Source organism: Narcine bancroftii, chromosome 6 (assembly GCF_036971445.1).
Source record: "Narcine bancroftii isolate sNarBan1 chromosome 6, sNarBan1.hap1, whole genome shotgun sequence".
In the NCBI taxonomy this organism is placed as follows: Eukaryota; Metazoa; Chordata; class Chondrichthyes; order Torpediniformes; family Narcinidae; genus Narcine; species Narcine bancroftii.
In genome coordinates, this window is record NC_091474.1 from 196,707,462 (window position 1) to 196,728,840 (window position 21,379).

Below are 21,379 nucleotides of genomic sequence, written 5' to 3' on the forward strand. Positions count from 1 at the left end.
AAAATAGGTGTAGGAGTAGACTGTTCTGCCCTCGAGCCTGTACGATCATTCAACATGTTCATGGCTGATGACACAACTTCAGTACCCTTATTCTTCATTTGCTGGAGTATCCTATTCCTGCTTTCTCTCCACTTCCCTTGATTATTCTTGCTACAAGCATCACATACAACTCCCTTTTTGTATATATCTTACAATCTGGCCTCAACAACTTTCTGTGTTTGGGAGTTCCCCAGTCTCTGACTGAAGATATTTCTCTTCACCACAGTCCTAAATGGTTTACCCCTTACCCTAGATCACACATGTCAAACTCTGGCCCGCAGGCCAAATTTGGCCCGCGATATAATTATATTTGGCCCGCAATATCATTTCAAAAATGTATTAGAGGTGGCCCGCTGGCCGCCGCGCCAGTATAGCGCATACACAGCTAATACTACAAATCCCAGAATGCATTGGCGTCAGCCCGCTAATCGCCCCCACCTCCTCTGTTTACGTTGCAGGGTCTCACCGTGGACTCTGGTTTTGGGGCCTGGCCAGTGTCAGGGGAAGCCAAGGCCGCTTCCCAGCGCCCGGAACCGGAGGCCTCGGGCCTGACCTCGCCAGGACCGTTGCCCACTCCCCCTCCCTGCCGCAGGCCGACCCGCGACTCACAGTGACGGGGCCGCTGATCCGCCGAGATACCGCCCTGCAGCGAGAGCCGATGCCCCCGCACTGTCGTTGTCCAACCCGATCGCCCGCAAACTCCGCCCTCCCGCACACAGGCCTGAGTAAGTATTATGAACTTTAATCTCAGGATAAAACGATCTTCCAATAGTTTCATGTCACAGTGATAAATATATTCCTGGTTAAAAATAGGCATAAAACTTGAAAAGTGTGTAAATCAAAGGATATCTGTACCAATGGAAAAAGGGCATGGCAAATAACCCTGCTAGAGTTCATGCCCACAATCAGTCACCCATTTGATTGTTTCAGGAATCATGTTATTCTCCCACATTCTCAATAGCCCTCAGATTTTACTATTCGACAGCACACTAGCAACATTTGACAAATCCTCTATAGAGAAATATTATTTATTGAATATTTTATTTCTCATTTGTTAATGCTTCTGGAAAGAGTTTATCCAAAACTATTATTAAACATTTATTTTAATAAGAAAAAGTTTAACATTACATATGTTGAAAGAAGAGAAAACATGCAGATGTTGTTGAAAATTTTCAATAAATATTTAGTTCGGCCCTCGACTTAGTCCAAGTTTTTAGTTTTGGCCCTCCGTGAATTTGAGTTTGACACCCCTGCCCTAGATTATGACCTCCTGATCTAGACTTCCACAAAATCAGGAACATTCTTCTTGCATCTAAATTGTCTGGTTTAGACAAAATTCTATCTTTTTCAATGAGATACCCTCATATTATTCTAAATTCCAATGAGTATAACCCTAGTCTATCCAATCTTTCAATCACATATCAGTCCTGCTATCCTGCTGTTGAAGTCATTGGCCTGCATGAACTTCTTTCACAGATTTTTCAGTTTGTTAATTGCCTGGATCTTATTCTTCTGAAAGCCTGAGTTCTGCAGCCTGACCACTATCTGCTCGTACATCGGCCCACCTTTCATGGTCTGTGAAAAATGTTTGGCCACATTAGGGTCTCCCTTATCACGAGCAGCTTCACGCCAATATGACGCATGCATGCAGGTGCTAACATCACTAATCGTACCTGGTAAGACTGGTTGCCTTTTCACACCACAAGATGGCGATGAGTGAGTCAACTCAGCCAGGCTCTGGCTCTTACCCCCACCAAAAGTCCGAGCCCAGGTGAATTTAACTCACCATGCCCGAATGGGATGTTTCACACCATGCAATTATCGGGAACGGACCCATGAAATTAGTCGGTTAACCCACATGGAATCGGCGGTGTGAAAGGGACTACAAAAACATGAGGCATGCCCTGGATGTATGTTTGGGTGGGGGGGGGTGGATGGGGTTCTCTCTTCTCTTTGTCATCATATACTGACTTCTCCACTTCCTCCTCCATACAATCTTGCTGTTCAGAGTGCGATAAATGTCGAGGTTTAACGTTTAGCCCCATGAACTGTAAGATTTTGTCACACTCTTTCATGTGGATAATTAACAAATGCATATTTAAATTCCAAGTATATTACATCCACAGCTTCCTCTAATCTACCATCCTAGCTATTTCCTCAAAAAACTCAATGAGATTTGCTAAACTTAATTTTTTTATTCATAAAAGATTTATAATTTTATGATTTCCCAAATGCTACGTTAAAGATTCTTAGTGATAGATTCTTTCACTTAGTAACATCATTCATGAAGATGAGTGCCCTTCAGTTTGTTCTCTCTTAAATAGCAATGTTACTCCTAATAATTTCCAATATTTTGAGATGTACTGGAGCCAAAGGAATATTGTGAGGTAATCGCAAAGAATCCATTAACTCTGCAGCTAATGTTTTGAATCTAGGATTGCAGATTATTAGTTCCACTGATTTATCATTTTCCGCATCCTTACATTTTTTATGTGATATTCATTACCTCAGTTCTTGTTTGTTTATTCTAAGGTTCACTAAAAAAAAACCCTCAATCCAAGTCAATCTCCAATAAACCTCCAATTAATCTATTATATCAAATAGCATAGGTCCCTACTAAGTCATGATTTCCTGTCCACAATCTATACTAAGTTTTGCAATTAGGATGATATCCTCTATGAGATTCTAGGTATATTAGGTGTATCCTGAAGTCACTGTGTACTGGTTTGTTACAGTCACTGGAATTGCATTGTGCATCAAAAGGGTGACTAGGTCTTGTGAGTAACAAATAAAATACACAAGAAATATTATGCTATGCACTTGAATTTCCATGCATTTGTATTCCACTTGCATGCTGAAACTGAAATAAATCATTATTATTTGATGACGAGGCTGTGTGCTGGAAGTATCCTCCAGCTGCATTAAAACGTGGCTACCTGCAGTCATCCAAATATTGCACCTTGTGTCCTCACAATTGTTCTGAACTTTGTGGGTGGTAGGTCATCAGGGCCTCATACCCTGGCACTCACTTGAAGCTTACATTTCTGTACAAGCACAACTGCAGTTACTGAACAAGCTCCTTATCTTCATAATGGTGCAACACCTCAGCATTTCGACATCCTGAATTTCCTGAATTTGTGAAGGAACTTGTCAATTTAGGGGAATTTTATCAATTTTTTGTTAATTTTCTAATGTTAAGACTTTCATAATTAATTTCAATACTAGTTTCTAAAGCCTCTGCAAGACAGGAAGTTGATTACACACATTTGCTCTGGTAGAACAAACTACTCATGTTATCCTTTAACCGCAAAAATGTCATTACACCAGCTACTTATATTTAGTAAAAATACTTTTCCTTAATTATTCAGTATCAATTTAATGAAGATCTTTTTTTTTAAATCCTTGAAGTCCCACATTTAGAACTGTGAAAAAAATGTTATATTGTTGGTATTGGTTAGAAACAATGATGTTTCCTGAGCAGATTTCATCCCAGTCTTGAATCAATAATTTATTGCAAATGGGTTACAATAATTATGAATGATTTGCCTTCAGTTCAGTATTGCAGAAGGTCTGAATAAAAGACGATCCTTGTAAAGCAGAGCTCACTGTTGTTTCAAAAAGGATTCAAGTCCCTCATTTATTCCAAAATAATAAATCATACAAAAAAAACATTGGCTATGGTCCGGCCAGAGCCTAAAAAGGCACTATGTGCTAAAAAAAAATAAAGCAGACTGTTAGTGTGATATTTTATGACTGAAGTTACATTTTAAATCTATTATTTAATACAATAAATTAAGGGAAAAGAAATATGGCTTTCTACATTGCAAAAGTGTGTGGTAATCAAAAAAAAGTGAGATTATGTGTAATGCATTCAAATATTTTTCCCTGCTCTTTCAGCTACAATGCATCAGGCAAATGTACATATATATCTCACAAGTCAGCATTATGTATTAAGTGAGCACCATAGCCATACAATGTTTAATAATGCGATTGTTTTGAGAGTTTATAGCAAACTCAGAAATGTAGGTAGCTGAGGAGTGTCAACAAATAATTCAGGCACTGGGTAATGAAAACAGCAGAGATGGCCAATATAAATTAAGAATGTGATGGTTTTCCTAACAGTATTGATAAATGGAAATGAGATAACTGAACATTACTGAAAATCTCAGGGATAATATTCTAATTTCATGTTCCCAGTAGTGAACCACACCCATGAAAATCTCGGCTAGGAATATCCAAGCTATTCATACCTGAACTGCAGGCAATCTCCATCAGATAAGCAACAATAGCAATCAAAGGCCACCACCAGTCTCATAGTCTTTATAAACGACCACAGGAAATACTTGCAATGTATAAATGTTGCAAGCCAATGTTTTGTTTACTGCACTAAGTATGCCATCTATTTTCCGAGTAACTTGAGGCCCACTGGGCACTCATGTAGAAACTGATGTGGATCATGACCTTCAAGAGGCTTCACTTCAGCAGTTTCAAGTGGTTAATTATCCAGAAAAAGAATGTCATGAAGATTATAAAATCATTTCCAGACCAGTCATGGGCCCTCATCTTATACAATCTTCTGTCATTGAGTAGGCAGATAACAAGAATAGCTTTTATAAGAATGGACCACTAACTTCAACCCTGACTCATGACATGCTTGAACAGCTTCAAACTGCAGCAGAGTCAAATGGAAGTGCCCAAGATCAATATCATACCCATAACAGCTCTTCAAATTTCTTAAAAGGTCAGGAAACACCCTAGAATAAATACTGCAATTTTCTTTAAGAACATGTCAGTCTGGTGCTTGCTCAACAAGTTTGCTATAAAGGGCAACTTAACATATGGAGCTGGCAGAGAAGGTGAAGACTCATCAATGTTCAAGTTAGCAAGAAATTGGTGGTCAATTGAAATATATCTCAATTGAAACACTGCTGCCAGATCCAAGAATCAACTGGTAGTATCTAAATGAAGCAATCTTTTGCTGGAGGCTACATCTAGTCATCTTTACTATAGGCGCATAATAGAGATGAAACAATACTAAAGCCTGCACGAGCTCAAGCACCAAAGAGATAATTCTTTAATCTGATTATATCACATATTGCATGATCCAAAAAAAAATGCAATGAAAAATTTAGACTTTAAGATAATTCGAGAATACACTTTGATATTTTCCCCCCCTCTAGGTTTCTACTTGATATGCTGAATTTGTTTTATTAATGCTGCTTTCCTTCTCCATGAAATAAATTTGGTGACTGACAAACATGGCTATGCCTCCCTGAAATTATATAGGTTTGTATCATTTTTATACTAGGTCACACTGCAACAGATGTCACCACATCAAGCGCAACACTGTTTACATTGTTCTGATTATTTTCTGTAATTTAAGTACCAAGGATATAAGTATTGATTTCTAAGGACACTTCCTTCCTTAACATCTCCACTTGGTGAAAAAATATTTGTCTGATTGCTAATGGAAAATTCAAGACTGCTTCTAATTTAAGACTTGGAAGTGAGGGAGTGAGTGCAAAATAATTGAGTATATTATTTTTGTTCTTTGGGAAATGGCCAGGTTTTATCCTTGCAGCAATGATGGACAGTCTTGGAATATAAAGTATAGCTTGTATTAAGTGATTCAACTGGTTAAAATTAGCAACTACTCACATAGATTTTATTTGATCTTGCTATGTAAGACACAACTGTGCATATGTATTCATATTAATAAACAGACAATTACTGTATATTCCAAATATCTGGATTAATGTACAACTTTTTTCTCAACAATGGCAGTGCATACAAGTAAGTGTATAATTTCACAGTGCTAAATTTGTTTATTTCTGCAAGTTGATTTTGGCAAACTTTGCAACACAGATATATTTGTAATGATGAAGAATTGAATTAAATCAGATTGCATGCTTTGCCTAGTTGATGGTTCCCAAATGAGAACAGAAACCTTATATTTTATAGATTTCCTGTATCTACTTCCATTAATCTTTTCAAAATATCCTGAGGTTATTTCAGTGAAGTATGGCAAAAATTGAAGAGAAACAAAGCCTGCTTATAAGAATAGAGAACACCATTGTAATTCCTATCAAGCCTTGTTGTGTCAATGGATTATTTTTTTTCAAAATGTTCACAGCTGTAACATAATCTATTTCCACAACAAAATCCTATTCCTCTTCACAAAAATAGATATATTTCAATAAACTATGCTCATGAACATATGTGGTTGCACATGCTTTCACATACAAACAAACGTTTTCTCAAAAGCTCCTCAAGTGAATGAATATGCATTTTCAAGTTTAAAGACCTGGGAAAACTCATATATTCAATCAACGTTACTATAAATAATTGCATATTTGGAAAGAAAACATGCACTCTACTGTAAAAATAAACTAGTTAGTTGTAAATTTCCTACTCATTGCTGCCTGTACTGTGTGGAACTCCAGTCAAAAAGTACCATCTCTCTAGACTGCTGAATTGAAGTGAATTAATACCAACCTGTGGTCTCAAGATCTCCATTGTCCATTCAGCTTTTTGCTGATCTGAGCTTTTCAAATCCAACTGCCTGAGTCACCTGACTCGAATTGCCAGGTGCAGCCTTCAGATAAAATCCCTGCTGAAGTCTGCTACCCTACCGAGAAAAATTGTGCCAATATAAGAGTACAAAAGGGAAGCAGGACAGGCTAGATCTTTATTCATGGAAGCAGTTAACACATTAAAATATTAAGATCTTAAGATGTATACACTGAAAGTCCACTGCACACTATCCACATCAATATTGGGGTTCAGGAGCCTGATGGCTTAGGGGGAAAAGCTGTTTTCCACTCTGGGCGTAAGGGTCAAGTTCTTTGGTACCTCCTGCCAAATGGCAGAAGGGAGAACAGTTTACACATGGGATGTGTGGAGTCTTTCACAATGTTTATTGCTTTCTGCCTACATCGAGCATAGTAGATGTCCTTCATGCTAGGAAGAGGTTCCAAAATGGTTTTTCCGCTAACTTCACTATTTTCTGCAGGATCTTGTGGACTGAGGTGGTACAGCTTCCAAACCAGGTGGTGATACAGTTGCACAGGATGCTCTCAATATATCCTCTGTAGAACATATTGAGGATGGATGGAGAGTGGGAGATGGACTTCCCTCAGCCTTTTCAGGAAGTAGAGGGGTTGCTGGGCTTTCTTGGCTCTGGAGTTGGTGTTTAGGGACCAGGTGAGATTCTCCGTCAGGTACACTCCAAAGAACTTGATACTCTTGATGACCTCAATCTGTAGAGCCATCAATGGTCAGAGGAGCATGATCTCCCTGGGCCCTCCTGGTTTCGACAAACATCTCTTTTGTTTCTTTAAAGTTTAGATACAGGTTGTTTGATTTGCACCAGTTCATTAGTATCTGCACTTTGTCTCAGTACGCTGACTCACCATTCTTACTGATCAGGCCCACCACGGTCATGTTGTCAGCAAACTTGATGATGTGGTTCAAGCTGTGTTTAGCTGCACAATTGTGGGACAGCAGAGTGAAAAGCAAAGAACTAAGCATGCAGCCCTGGGGGGGTGGGGGGGGGGGGGAGGGCGAGGATGTCCCGTGCTCATTGTGATTGTCTTAGAGGTGTTGTTTCTGATCCGGACTGCCTGAGGTCTCCCCGTCAGGAAGTTGAGAATCCAATTGCAGAGGGAGGTTTTTAGACCCAGCAGGCCCAACTTTCTTATCAGGTACTGAGATATGATCGTGTTGAATGCTGAACTGAAGTGAATAAACAGCATTCAAACATATGAGTCTTTACTTTCCAGGTGGCTGAGTGCTAGATGATGGGTGGTGGCGATAGCATTGTGTGTGGAGGAGTTGGATTTATATGTAAACTGCAGGGGTTCCAGTGAGGAGGGAAGCAGGTGCTTGATGTGCCCCATGACGAGCTTCTTGAAGCACTTCATGATGGTGGACGTGAGTTCAACAGGGCGGTAGTCATTGAGGCAGGACGCAGACGACAGTCATAGCGTAGATAATTCTAGAACTAAAGGGCATAGGTTTCAGATGATTTGAGGAATCTGAGGGACAAATTTTTCACATAGAATGTAGTCTGAATCTGGAACAAGTGTCACAGGAAACTATGGAAGCATGTGCAACTACAATATTCAAAAGGCATTTGAACAGATACATGAAAGTTAATGGTTGGAAAGATATGGATCTAATGTGGGCAAACTGCAATAGTCCAGAATGACAACTTGGTCAGCATGGACAACTTGGGCTAAAGGGCCTGCTCTGTGCTGAATGACTATGACTCCATGAAAGGAACAAATTCAAAGGAGTAATATTCCCTTCCTATGATTTGTCATGATATTTCATGCACATTATATAATCATTGACTCAGGCACCCAACACTGACTTCTGACATCTACACAACATTTTAGATGACCTTTCCACTTGGTAAAGATATGGCATTCCAAAATTTTGAGTTACCGCTGGGGGTATAAATATGCAAAGGTGGTGAAACCAAGAGAAGGTTCAGAACAAAACTGGACATGTTGAGCAAGAGGAGAAATCCATTTGTCTGTGAAATGTTTTGCACCAGATTCCCCATGCAAAATGATGTGTGCTAAACAGGTGACATCAGAATGTCCATCCATGCCACAAGATATTAGAGCACACCAACCGATCTTGTGTGATCCATAGTTCTAGGATATTGTTATGTTGAGGTGAGATTCTGATTTAGAGACTGTAGGGCGCTATCAGTAACTACAGAGAGAAGCTGAGGGAATGATGGGCTTTATTATACAGAAGAACCTTGCTGGCCCAAATCCCAGGATAGGAATGGTGGCAAGGGAAGAGGTGGCTCAACCTTTAAGGCCCAGGACCACGGGGGAGGAGTCATAGGGTATGAGACATCCATGGGCGGGGCAGCTCCATATATACAATTGACAATGATAACTATATACAATGGAGGAAACATATCACCACAAAGAAATTGAATCATAATCCCATATATGGTAACTTCACACCATTCCTTGGACAATCTGAGGAACCTATCAAACTGAATAGTACTGCTGAAGCAACATATCACCCGCAGGCCAAATATAATGTGTCTCACCATAGTCTAAATCCAGCTCACTTCCCATACTAATGGATTAATGTTGCTCGAACCTACTTCATAGCAATTGATAATTAAATTGCAAAAAGGTCTGCAGCTGCTGGAAGTACTGGAACAATACATGAAAGGAATGGAGGAACTCAACAGGTCATGCAGCATCTATTGAACCCATCATCAGAACTCAAGCTCAAAGCATTGGTTGCCTATTGCTTTTCCATGGATGCTGCAACCTGCTAAGTTCTTCCCTTCCTCCTGTACTTTTGTGATTTGTTACAGTGTTTTGAATAGTTACAGAAATTGTCCTTTTTTTAAACTTCATTCATGAGAAATAACCGCTTCATTCAAGACTATGATTTATTACTTATCCCCAGCTGCTAAGATATGAACGTGCTATGAATCTGCTAAGATCGTGACTTGCTATCTTCTGAACTGAGAACATAAAAGTGAGACAATTCCAGAATTTTGACCCAGCAATGAGTCAGGCTGGTGAACGATTTTGATGGATTTTTGAAAGTGGTGATGTTCCCTTGTGTGACTGCATTTTATCAAAGTAGAGGTCTAGAGAATCCTTCATTAATTGCTGCTGTCCATCTTGTAAATGATGACCACTGCATTCAAGATGCAAAATATTTGAGAGAATAGATAAAGTGTTCAGTAAATTTCCACTCAACTGGGTCATTTTTTCTGAATGGGGCAGAGCTTCTTGAATGTAATTAGACCTGCACTCATCAAGGTTAAAGGTAACATATCCATTATTCTGATCTTTCTCTTCAATTATCTATAGCCACTTAAAGCCAATGTACAATTTCAACTTTAATTTATAATTTCAACTTCCACCATTAATACGCTCCTCGCACTCACCCAATTTTGCACTTGAGTTTAGTTATACAGCAAACCAGAAATAAAGATTGGAGTGTATTCCTTGGCAATCATTTTGGATGGGTTATCGTTGCTGGAGATTATTGGAATATCCAGGAATACCATTTCAGAGTGCCTGAAGTACTCTTGGTTGTATTCATCTCATTCTATTCTTGTATTTCCATCTTATTTTATATTTGACAGAAACAAAAAGGCGTATTCTTCCCCAATATCTATTCTGCCTTGCATGTCATAAAAATGTCAGACATTGACTTACCCAGATACAACCAACTCCTGTGCCTCTTCAATAAGGTCAGAGTCCCTGACTCCTTGTCCTCCTCAAGAAATGATGCAAACAAACTGCTGGAGATCATCCCAGCCAAAGAAAAGAACCACGCTGCTGTCAGAAATCCAGCCGAGCTAAGCAAAGGTGACACCAGTTGTAAGTGATTTTCAGTTGTATTCATTTTAATAATTGTAATTAGTTCTTTAAGAATAAAAAAAAAAGGCTTTACATGTGAAAAAGACATTTTAATGAAGCATGTTTCTGAAATGTTAACACAAATTAAATAATATAATTTTTCATTTTAATACTCTGGTGTAAATTTTAAGCACATTGCAACAAATCATATTCATAACTTAATATGCAAAATTTTTTAGCGTATTTCAGTGATTTCAATTTCTTCTGCTAGATACTGACTTTACTGTTTCAATCATGGTTTGGTCAGCAGCCCATATACTTGAGAAGACACACGATAACCATGTAAACATGATAGAATGACTGCTGTGAATCAGTATTTACATTAGAGGAAAGGGATGACCTTACAGACTTCCTAAGAAAACCCAGGATTTAAAATTTTGACAAATTAACAGGACTAGATTGTTTCTAATGAAATAATTTTTGAATGAAATAAATGAAAATGTGGCAGATTTCCAACCTTAATTTTTACCATTGAGGAACCATTTCTTTAAATTGCTAAATTGTTCCCACCACAGCGCTCTTTAAAGTAAGAGAAAATATAGAGAGTTTCAGGTCAATCCCACATTGGAAAATAGCTGGATGATATTATTAAGGTAATCAAATGAATACCTTGAAAGCATTTTTCAATTTTCAGAGTGAGTCATTGGTTAATTAAAGATAAACCTGATGGTCTATTTTGAATAAAATAGTGGACAGGCAGTATCACTGTATCTTATGTGTAGTGACCTCATTTTCCATACAATCTAGGAAAACATTCAGACAATTAAATTAATGCCAGCTCTCAGGGCAATTCCATTAAACCTATTTATTCTCCCCACACAGGTTGCTGAACCCATCCCCCATCTTCCACACACAAATCCCTACCCCCGGCCTCCTCCCCAATTCTCACATTAATTATTAACGAAAGAGGTAACTTACAGAAGCCATCAATCTTACAGTCAGCATGTCTTTGGGTTATGGAGGAAACCAGAGTACATTTACTTCCACCGAGAGAATGTACAAACTCCACACAAAGGGCGCCAGAGGCCAGATTTGAATGCAGGTTGCTGGAGCTCTGAGATAGCTACCTGCTCTGCCATGCTACCATCCTGAATTGCTTCACAAGAGACTACTAGCCAGAGATGAAGTGCATGGGATTGAAACAAAACTAATGGCCTTACCAAGGCTGTTGAGTGGCAAGAAACAGAGAACCAGGAGAGTGAGAAGGCATTCAAACTGGCAGAATATTATTAATGGAATTTTATAAGGACTTATGTTCGGGTTACATCTATGCACTGCATTTAGATAAAGACAGTTTGTGTTCCAAGCAGATCAAATGGTATTATAGACAAAAAAGCACCCTTTTTCAAGGTGAGCAGAAACATTGAAACCTGTGTATACACATGCTAAAAAACTTAGAAAGAGGCAGGGCTTGTTGACGTCATTAAAGCACACATGATCATCAGCTTCATAAATGGAGATCTGGGTTTAAAAGCTTGGAGGTTGAAATGATCAAATCAGAAAATAATGATTAGACCACACCCACAGCCAATGTATTACCTAATTCCAGTCACCAAAGAAAAGATGTAACATCATTTGTGTGGTGAACTACTTTTCACTCATTTATCTGGCTCCACCCCATTCTGTGACTGTACCCATAGCCCCTCCCTCTTGATCCTGAATAAAGGTTTCAACTCCATAACCCCTCCCCAGAAAGCCTGGGTCACAGTACAGGATGACCTTCAAGTTTATTATAAATAAATGCCTTTAGTTCTGTTAATCCAGTCTTTTGAGTTATTGATAATGCATCAGTTTTATTTACAATAATTTTTTTCCAACGATGGAACAACTCTTGAAGCCTGATAAGCTGGTGATCGACCCACAATTGCTAGAAGCTTCAGACTGCTTTGAACTCTGGCTACACTGCTTTGAGGTCTTTCTACAGAAATCCATTGGAGTCGTGGCCACAGAGGCAAACAAACTACACCTACTGTTCCCATGATCAGATATGCGTCAACATACAGGAAGCCAATGGACATACTCAAGGACAAGTACAGAGAGAAAGTCAATAAAGTATACACCAGGCACATGCTGGCTACCCACAGACAGTGACTGGGTGAATTGAGCAATGAGTTCCTCCGGGCCCTATGGGAACTCGCACGAAAGTGCAACTTCCAGTCAGTGTCGGCTGTTCAAAACACTGAGGACATAATCCGGGACACCTATGTGGCAGGAATCAGGTTGGACTAAGTGCACTAGAGCCTACTTGAGCAGAGCAAGTTAGACTTAAAAAGGGCAACTGACCTTGTGAAATCACTGGAGATCACCCACCGTAATGTGGAAGCTTACTTGGCGAATGGCACGGGGTCCACACAGGGGCCGCCCTCTCAGTACATGGATTTGCAGGCCAGAAATCTGCTACCACATCCGACGAGTGAGTCAATCACATCTGCGTTCTCCCAGGAACACCCAAAGTGCTACTTTTATAGCCAACCAAAGCATCCCCTAAAATGCAGCCTGTTGAAAGATGTGACATGCTTGGTGCAGAAAGAAGGGACACTACATAAAGGTATGTCGATCACAGCCACCTTCCAGTCCCAGCGCAGCTATGTGTGCAGCATGGGGGGGCCACCATCTTGGCTGCCATCATCTTCAGGAGACGACCAAGCCACGACTCAAGGGTCGCCATCTTGGACGTCATCAACTTTTAGGGGTAACCACACCACTGCATGGGCACCACCATTATGCTCCCAGACTATGAGTCAGCACAGACAAGATCATGAACCAACACTGGTCTCCGTGGTACTGGATCAAAGCAGCCCGCATCAACTCTCCCGGTCTATGATGGACATCTTGATCAGCCATCAGGTAACAAGATGCATGTTTGATAACAGGAGCACTGAGAGTTTATCCAACTTGATACTGTGCAGCGTTTCTCCCTCAAAGCAAAGCCAGTCACCCTGGCCTCAAAGTCCCACTCAGTCGAGATCTGTAGCTACACCACTGTGACGTTGACCATACAGGGCATGACTTACAAGGACTTTAAACTCTTCATCCTGCCACAGCTCTGTGTGCCGTTCTGCTGGGGTTGGACTATCAGTGCCACCTCAAGAGTGTTACAATGCAATATGACGATCCTCTCACCCCACCCCACCCCCACAGTTGGCAACCCGAAGTTTGTCATCCGGCCGCCCTGCTCCCCCCCACTGCCCTCCCCCCATGCCAGCCCAACTGACATGCAATTTCTCTATTCTCCATATTGATCCCCCACCACTCTTCACAAACTTCACCCCTAACTGTAAAACAGTCACTACAAAAAGCAGGTGATACAGTGAAGGGGACAGGGCATTCATTAAGGCGGAAGTGCAACTACACTTGAATGAGGGGATCATTGATCCCAATACCAGTCCATGGAAAGCCCAAGTGGTGGTCAAGAGTGGGGGTAAACACAGAATGGTGATTAATTATAGCCAGACCATTAACCGCTATACACAGCTTGATGAGTACCCCCTCCCTTGCGTTGCGGACAGTCAATCAAATTGCCCAATATTGTGTGTTCTCCATGATCAACCTGAAATCCACCTACTACCAGCTCCCCAACCACCTGGAGGACTGTCAATACATCGCCTTCAAAGCAGATGGCCACCTCCACCACTTCCTCAGGGTACCCTTTGGTGATACCAACGGTGTCTCCATCTTCCAGCAGGAGATGGACCAGATGGTGGACCAAAATTACCTACATGCCAGCTTCCCCTACCTGAATCATGTCATGATCTGCAGCCACGATGTTCAAGATCATGGCGCCAGACTCCAGAAATTCTTTACAACTGCCAAACACCTCAATCTAACCTATAATAGGGATAAATGTGTTTTTCACACTACCCACTTGGCAATCCTTGGCAGTATTTTGGAGAATGGAGTCATTGGTGCCGACCCCAACCACATACACCCCCTGCTGGAGTTCCCCCTCCCCCACAGCCTCAAGCCCCTCAAAAGGTGCCTCGGGTTCTTTTACTACTACACTCAGTGGGTTCGTAATCATGCAGGTAAAACCTGTCCCTTATCAAGTCCACATCCTTTCCCCTGATAAGAGAGGCCCAGGCAACCTTCTGTCACATAAAATAAGACATTGCTAAGGCAGCAACGTATGCAGTGGATGAATCTGCTCCATTTCAGGTGGAGAGCAATGCATCTGATTTTGCTCTGGCTGTCACACTTAATCACGCAGGTTGGCCCATGGCCTTCTTCTCCTGTCCCCTTCAAGGCCCAGAAGTTCGACCCTCCTCCAATGAGGAGGCGGCTCAGGCAATATTTGAGGCAGTGTGGCACTGGGGGCATTACCTAGCTGACAGATGTTTTACCCTGCTCACAGACTAATGGGCCGTGGCATTCATGTTCAACAATAAACAGTGGGGTAAAATAAAGAATGATAAAATTTTGAGGTGGAGAATCAAACTCTCCACCTTAACTATAATATTGTGTACCAGCGGGGAAGCTCAATGAGACCCCAGTTACCTGTAGAAAAAATACTTGTTCTTGCAGAGATGGTTATATCGGAGTTCACTTCCTGTAGGAGCAGTGAACACAGTGACAAGCAGGACCTTCAGAGTGAATTCACAAATACTTAAGAAATAATAACCTGCAGAATATAGAAATCAAATAGATTTCTCTGCAAAGGAGCCAGCATAGACTGATGTGCAAAATAGACTCCTTGTATGATGTGATAGATCCATACTATGAGATGTTAACAAACAGAGTAAATAAGCAAATTATTAAATGGATTTTAATTCAAGAAAATCTAAGGCAGTGGTTCTCAACCTTTTTGTTTCCACTCACATACCACTTTAAGTATTCCCTCTGCCATAGGTGCTCTGTGATTAGTAAGGGATTGCTTCAGATGGTATGTGGGTGGAAAGACAAAGTTTGAAAACCACTGTTTTAATCATACCTAATTGAATTGTTATGTGCACGGTTTCATAACTCCAAAGGAAATGGGCTAATGACAATTTTTCTCAAGCAAAATATTTCAGTAACAATTGGGTCTAGAGCAGTGATTCTCAACCTTCCCTTCCCACTTTAAGCAATCCCTTACTAATCACAGAGCACCGATGACATAGGAATACTTAAAGTGGTAATTGAGTGTAAAGAAAAAGGTTGAGAACCACTGATCTAAGGTTTTCCACTCAAGACCCAACAGTTATTGAATAGAGAACTTAATGGTAGTATTTTTTTAAATGCTGGGTAAACAAAAACTGGAAATATCCAGCCACACATGACATCCACTGAATGTTTCACCAGGGAAATAGTCAATTCAACAAGGAATCAATTATTTTTCCAAAAACATCCCTGGAGCCTTGTGTGGACCAGCAGTGCAGTTGAAAGGATAAAGTATCTGAAGGAGAACTCAAGTGAGGTATTTGAACTTCTTGTGTCAGAGCATCCAGTGTAATTCCTGGTATGCATTCAATTCTCACCATCCTTGGGTGCCATGTTGCAAGTCCAACCAGATACTCAGCAATACAGAGCATCTCCTTTCCTTTCCATCTCCTCCACACAAAGAGATCTCTGCAGCATGTGTCCAAAAAACCTAGGGCTCTTCTTTCCTATAATGTGCCTTTCTTCACTGATTTCAGGTCGAATGAACTTCTGGCATTCATTTCAGTCACAATCTACCTCATCTTTAAGAAGGCAGGCTAGTTGTCCAGCTGCTTATAGAACAGGGTATTCATTTATGTGTGAATGCAGAAATCATTTTAAAAAGTGGGCAGCATTTAGTTACCATCCTACCTGCAGGTTTGTAGATGACATGAAGGTTGTGGATAGCTTACGACAGGATATAGCAGAGTCACTGAGCATGCAAACACACCCTTTGCCAACTTGACCACACCGATCAAATTGCCCCACCTACAACAGTTCCACCTGCCTGCTTATTGCTTGAAACCTATCCATCCAAATGTTTCCTAATTGTTGCAATGGTATTTGCCTCAATGACCTCCTCCGACAGCTTATTCCTCCACCAGCCTCTGTAAAAATGTTCATCTGCCAATTGCCTGCCTAATCTCTTTACAGTTCTGTCTGCAAAAGTGTGAAGTAATACACTTTGGAAGATTGAAATTGGAGGTGGAGTACATGGTTAAATGGTAGGATTCTTAGCAGTATGGAGGAACACAGGGACCTTAGTGTCCAGGACCATAGATCCCTTACGGCTGGTGTGCAAGTTTTTGGGTGGCTAAGATGGTGTATAATGTGCTGGCTTTCATTTGTCAGGGGATTGAGTTCAATAGCCATAAAGTACAGCTCTATAAAACTCTACTTGGACCAGACATAGATTATTATTTTTAGTTCTGGTCACCAAATTATAGGAAGAATGTGCAAACTTTGGAGAGGGTTTAGAGGAGATTTACCAAGATGCTGCCTGGATTAGAGAACATGTCTTATGAGGAAAGGTTGAGCAATGGAGGGCAAGAGGAGACTTCATAGATGGGCATAAGATCATGAGAGACAACCAACACCTTTATCCCAGGACAGCAATGGCCAATTTCAGAAGGCATCCATTTAAGATGAGTAAAGGAATGTTTAGGGGAGCTATCAGAGGTAGATGTTTTTCCACACAGAGTGCTGGGTGCCTGGAATATTTTACCAGGGATAGTGGTGTAGGCTGATACAATAGGACATTTAAAAGATTCTGAATCACATGGATGTAAGAGAAATGGAGGGATATGGGCTGTGAGAGAGGGCAGGGTTAGATTGATTGTGGTCTAAATTATATAGGTCAGTACACATTGTGGGCTGAATGGTCTTAACTGCACTTTACTGTTGTTATGTTCTATGTCCATCAGTGGGCAAGCAAGGCTGTACTCATTGAATTTTCCAATTCCAGGTGATCCACACTCCAGATGTCATCTCCCAAACACATTCACTTGTCATCTAATTTTCTTCTCTATTCATTCAGCTTTGTGATTCCCATCCTATGCAATTCCACCTACACCTCCCTGTCTGGTTCCACCTATCACCTTCCGCCTTTCTCCCATCCCTTTATACTGCTATAGATTAGCAATGTTTCCTGTCAGTCCTCATGCAGGTTCTCAACTTGAAACTTCAACCTACACCTTTGAGCCTCCACAAATTCATCTTGATCCATTGAATTATTTCAGTGTTCTGTTTGTTGTTCTAGATTCTATCATTGCCGGTCTTTGTCTACATATATACTTATACCATTCTGGAAGGTGAGAGGGATATCCAGGTTTGCTCTTTAAATGTACAATTCACATCCCACACTTTAATTTTCTGTTACAAAAAAGGTCAAGCAATGGCACTAAGGAGTATTCAAAGCCTACTGATATTTTAATCAAATATAAGAACAAAGAGTCAAGAATGAAAGCATAAATTTAATTGATCAGCTTTTAAATTCACAAAACTCTTGTCTAGAGAAATATTTTGGACATTTCCAGTATTCTAGCTGGGCAAGTCATTCTAGTGAAGTAAAGCACTGTTATCTGGAATTCAAGCAACCAGAAGCCTCAAGCAACCAGAAAAATTATTGAGAAAAATAAATTTTAAAATAAGAATAAAATAATCAGAAAAAAATATGTAAATTTAAAATTGTAAGAGTAAATATTCTCTGAAATAACACATGAACCTTTGGTGAAGGGTGCAAATATTGGTGGTGTTTTGCTCATAGCAGCTGATTGAATAAAGTTGTGTTTGAAAAAAATGGCATTACCCAGAAGGAAGAGCTGGTTGATGCTGCTCGCCATTGAGGTGACTCTCTTTAAGTGTCTCCTTATCCCTGTTTAATAAGAGTCAATCCAATCAGAGGCTCTATCTGTAAACTTGGGAGAGTTCATTATCTATAATGCTATTGTTTGTCTTTCAGGCAACTCTGTGGAGGGAGAGGGACCCGTAGATGCAGCGACACTTAAATGTTTTCAAAGAATGTGACTGAAAATAAAGTAAAATCCTTTAAGATTTATATATCCATGCAAAGAAGTTGGTTCAATGCAAGTACAGTATAGTATTTTTGTCTTTTGAACTGTTTATTCTTAATGTAGGTGTATTAGTTCGGCATTGGAAAAGTAAGCCTCAAGCAACCAGAAAATACAGTCATCCAGCATCTACCAATCATCATAGGTGCCGGATACCTTTTTCCTAATATCTGCTCTGAATAACTTTCCCAAATGTCATATATTTTTGCTAAACCCACTGTTTTGGCTTCCTCTTCAGGTTCAGACAGAGGCTAGATTATCAAAGACGTTTACTAAATATTTCATACTTTTCTATCAGAACTCTTTTCATCTCATTCATTTGCTGGTACTCTTCAGATTTCTTCAATATTCGCTATCATTTTCATCCTGAATTTATTTTAAGTGTTGTGCCATGGATTGATCTAACCCACCTCATCAAAAAGCAAAATACTGTATGAATCTATAAAAAGACTGAAAGACATTGTGGTTCCTTATAGAAATTTATTCAGGTGAAATAATCAATTAATTATGTAACTGCTGCAATACTACTGAATAAAAATGGCACATTTTGCAGTTCATAAAAGTGCATATTGACTGCAAATAATGCTAGAAGCAAGTCTTACTCCTGACAGAATTGACATTCTTTGTGCAAGAAGAACACAATCTCAGCATTAACGCAATGACATTGTCCTTCCCAGATGTTACCACCACAGAATCTGGGGCATATTGTTAACCATGGCCTATCATAGTATCATTCCTGTAACTCCAACCCATGGAAAGGTTAGCAGACCATCATAATATTTGGGTTATTTTCTAAATCCAGTTGCATTCAAAATAGTTTTTGCAGTTCACTTAAGGCCATGAATCTCCTGGTCATTCGATATATTGACCTCTAAAAAGTCCATTCACCAAGTTTTTCATCATTTAACCAATCCTCTGCTTTACCTTATCCCATATTTGTTGAGTTCATTCTCTCCCCTTGTAGCTCTGACCCTACTCAAAAATTTTAACTGATCCTTCCTGGAAATGCTGTGTGATTCCAGCACTTCTGTTTTTTTATCTTAAATGTATGTTAGCTATTTCCTTTGTTTGCTATTTATCCCATTTCAGATGCGGATAAGCACGATGCTTAAAGTCCCAACAATAAAATAATCTTGGTTTGACATGAAGTGGGAAGCAGCTCTGGTGAACTATGTAATTTAGTTTTATTTAGCTCTACCACTAACACTGCACAGAACTGAGTGTCTTAATGTTTTGGTTCTGCAAAGATTTGAAGACAAGTGAATTAGAAATTAATTACAAAGGAGAGTAATATTACTCTAAACCATGCAAATAGAGTCTATGAGAGCATAGGAAGTAGAAAATTCTCTGTATAATCTGATTTAGATATGATTTACCTTTGTTTATTTCTATATACAGGTAGTCCTCAACTTCCGATCGTAATTGGGACCAAAGGATTGGTCATAAGTTGGATTTCATGTCTTAACAAGGTATTAAAGCACTTTTTCATAAAATTTCAACAAATGAACCTTTAATAAAGAATCTCAGCATTTGCACAGTACTATATTTTGCAGTATACAAGACCCCTCCAATTTTTTTTCCCCAAATAAATAGCCTAAAAAGCCACCCTGGGTCTTATATGTGAAGGTGACATTTTGGATCCACCATTTTGGCCACTGTAGTGGAGGCTTTCATCCACAAGATGGTGACTGGAGGACAGCGCACAAGCTATACTATTGCATACGAAGAAAAATTCATAACATATGCAAAGGAGCACAGTAACAGAGCAGCAGCTAAAGTTTTTGGAGAACTGCCTACAGCAAAAATGGAATGTGAATGGAGAATGCAAGAAAAACGGCTAGAGGCCGCTAAAAAGGGTAAACATAATCTTTGTTGTCCAGCCCCACTTTGGCCACAACTTGAGGAGGAGTTAAAAAAAAAACTGGGTGCTAAATGAAAGAGAAGCAGGGAAATGCACTTCTACCAGGATGAGACCAGGAGCATAGAAGGTTGGTGTTACCGGTTCATGGAACGGCACAGTTTATCAATGCGAATGAAAACATCGATTGCACAGAAAATGCCAAAGAATTATAAAGAGAAAATATTAGAATTTCATAAGTTTCTAATATATACATAAAAAATAACTTGCTTTGAACTGAGCCAAATAGGGAACATGGATGAAGTTCCAGTAATATTTAATGTACCATCCAACAAAACTGAGTGTTAAAGGAGCTAAAACTGTTGTAGTAAAAAAAACCACTGGTCACGAAAAAACACACTGTACAGTAGTTCTGACCTGTTGCACTGATGGCATAAATCTTCCACCGTTTGTAATATTTATAAGAAAGACTCACCCCAAAGGAAAAAAAAAACACATGGTGTGTTTGTTCAGGTTCATCCAAAAGGCTGGATGGGCGAAGTTGGAATCAAATTATGGTTGCAGAAAATATGGTGAAGCCATCCCGGTGGACTCTTCCAAAAACCTGCATTATGCATTATTTGAAGACAGCATTAGTGATTCTGTGTTTTTGGGCTTTGACCGTGATGGTGTTGATAAATGTTCAGACATTGAAGATGATTAAAGTTTTTGTGACAGAACATTGATATTTTATTGTGTTTTTGTCTATGTTAATTACTTGTTTTAATGTTCTCTTATTAGAGGCTTTCTATTGTTAATTACTGCAGTATTAATATTAAAATGAGTTTTACCAATATCCTAGTTGTATGTTCTGTCCTAGTTTTACATGTAAATACACTAAAACTAATTTTTTATAAAATTTCATGCGATATATGGGGGTCTTATGTGCCGTCAAATACAGTGTTTTTTTTAAATTTGGTTGCATATGTGGGTGGACGTATCTCACGTAGGTCATAAGTTGAGGACTACCTGAATTATAAAAACAGCCTCTTCCCCGTAATTTCACTTGCGCTTATTTTTCCAGAGGAATATCACAAAAGCCAAGAGCTGATGCATATGCCATA

General features: G+C 39.7%; 2 long non-coding RNA genes across 3 annotated transcripts in view; one reads left to right on the forward strand and one right to left on the reverse strand.

Moving 5' to 3' along the window:
* Positions 1-11,822, reverse strand: part of LOC138737714 (uncharacterized) — a 144,729-nt gene extending 132,907 nt beyond the window's left edge. For both annotated transcript variants that reach the window (XR_011341169.1, XR_011341168.1), the window contains exons 1-3: positions 11,373-11,822; positions 10,251-10,393; positions 6,535-6,667 (exon numbers count right to left, since the gene is read on the reverse strand). This is a non-coding gene — a long non-coding RNA (uncharacterized lncRNA). The remainder of the gene's footprint in view (positions 1-6,534; positions 6,668-10,250; positions 10,394-11,372) is intronic.
* Positions 11,823-12,352: 530 nt separating this feature from the next.
* Positions 12,353-21,075, forward strand: LOC138736924 (uncharacterized). Its single transcript, XR_011340662.1, has 3 exons — positions 12,353-13,301; positions 18,310-19,887; positions 20,012-21,075. It is a non-coding gene; the product is annotated as an uncharacterized lncRNA (long non-coding RNA).
* The last annotated feature ends 304 nt before the right edge of the window (positions 21,076-21,379 follow it).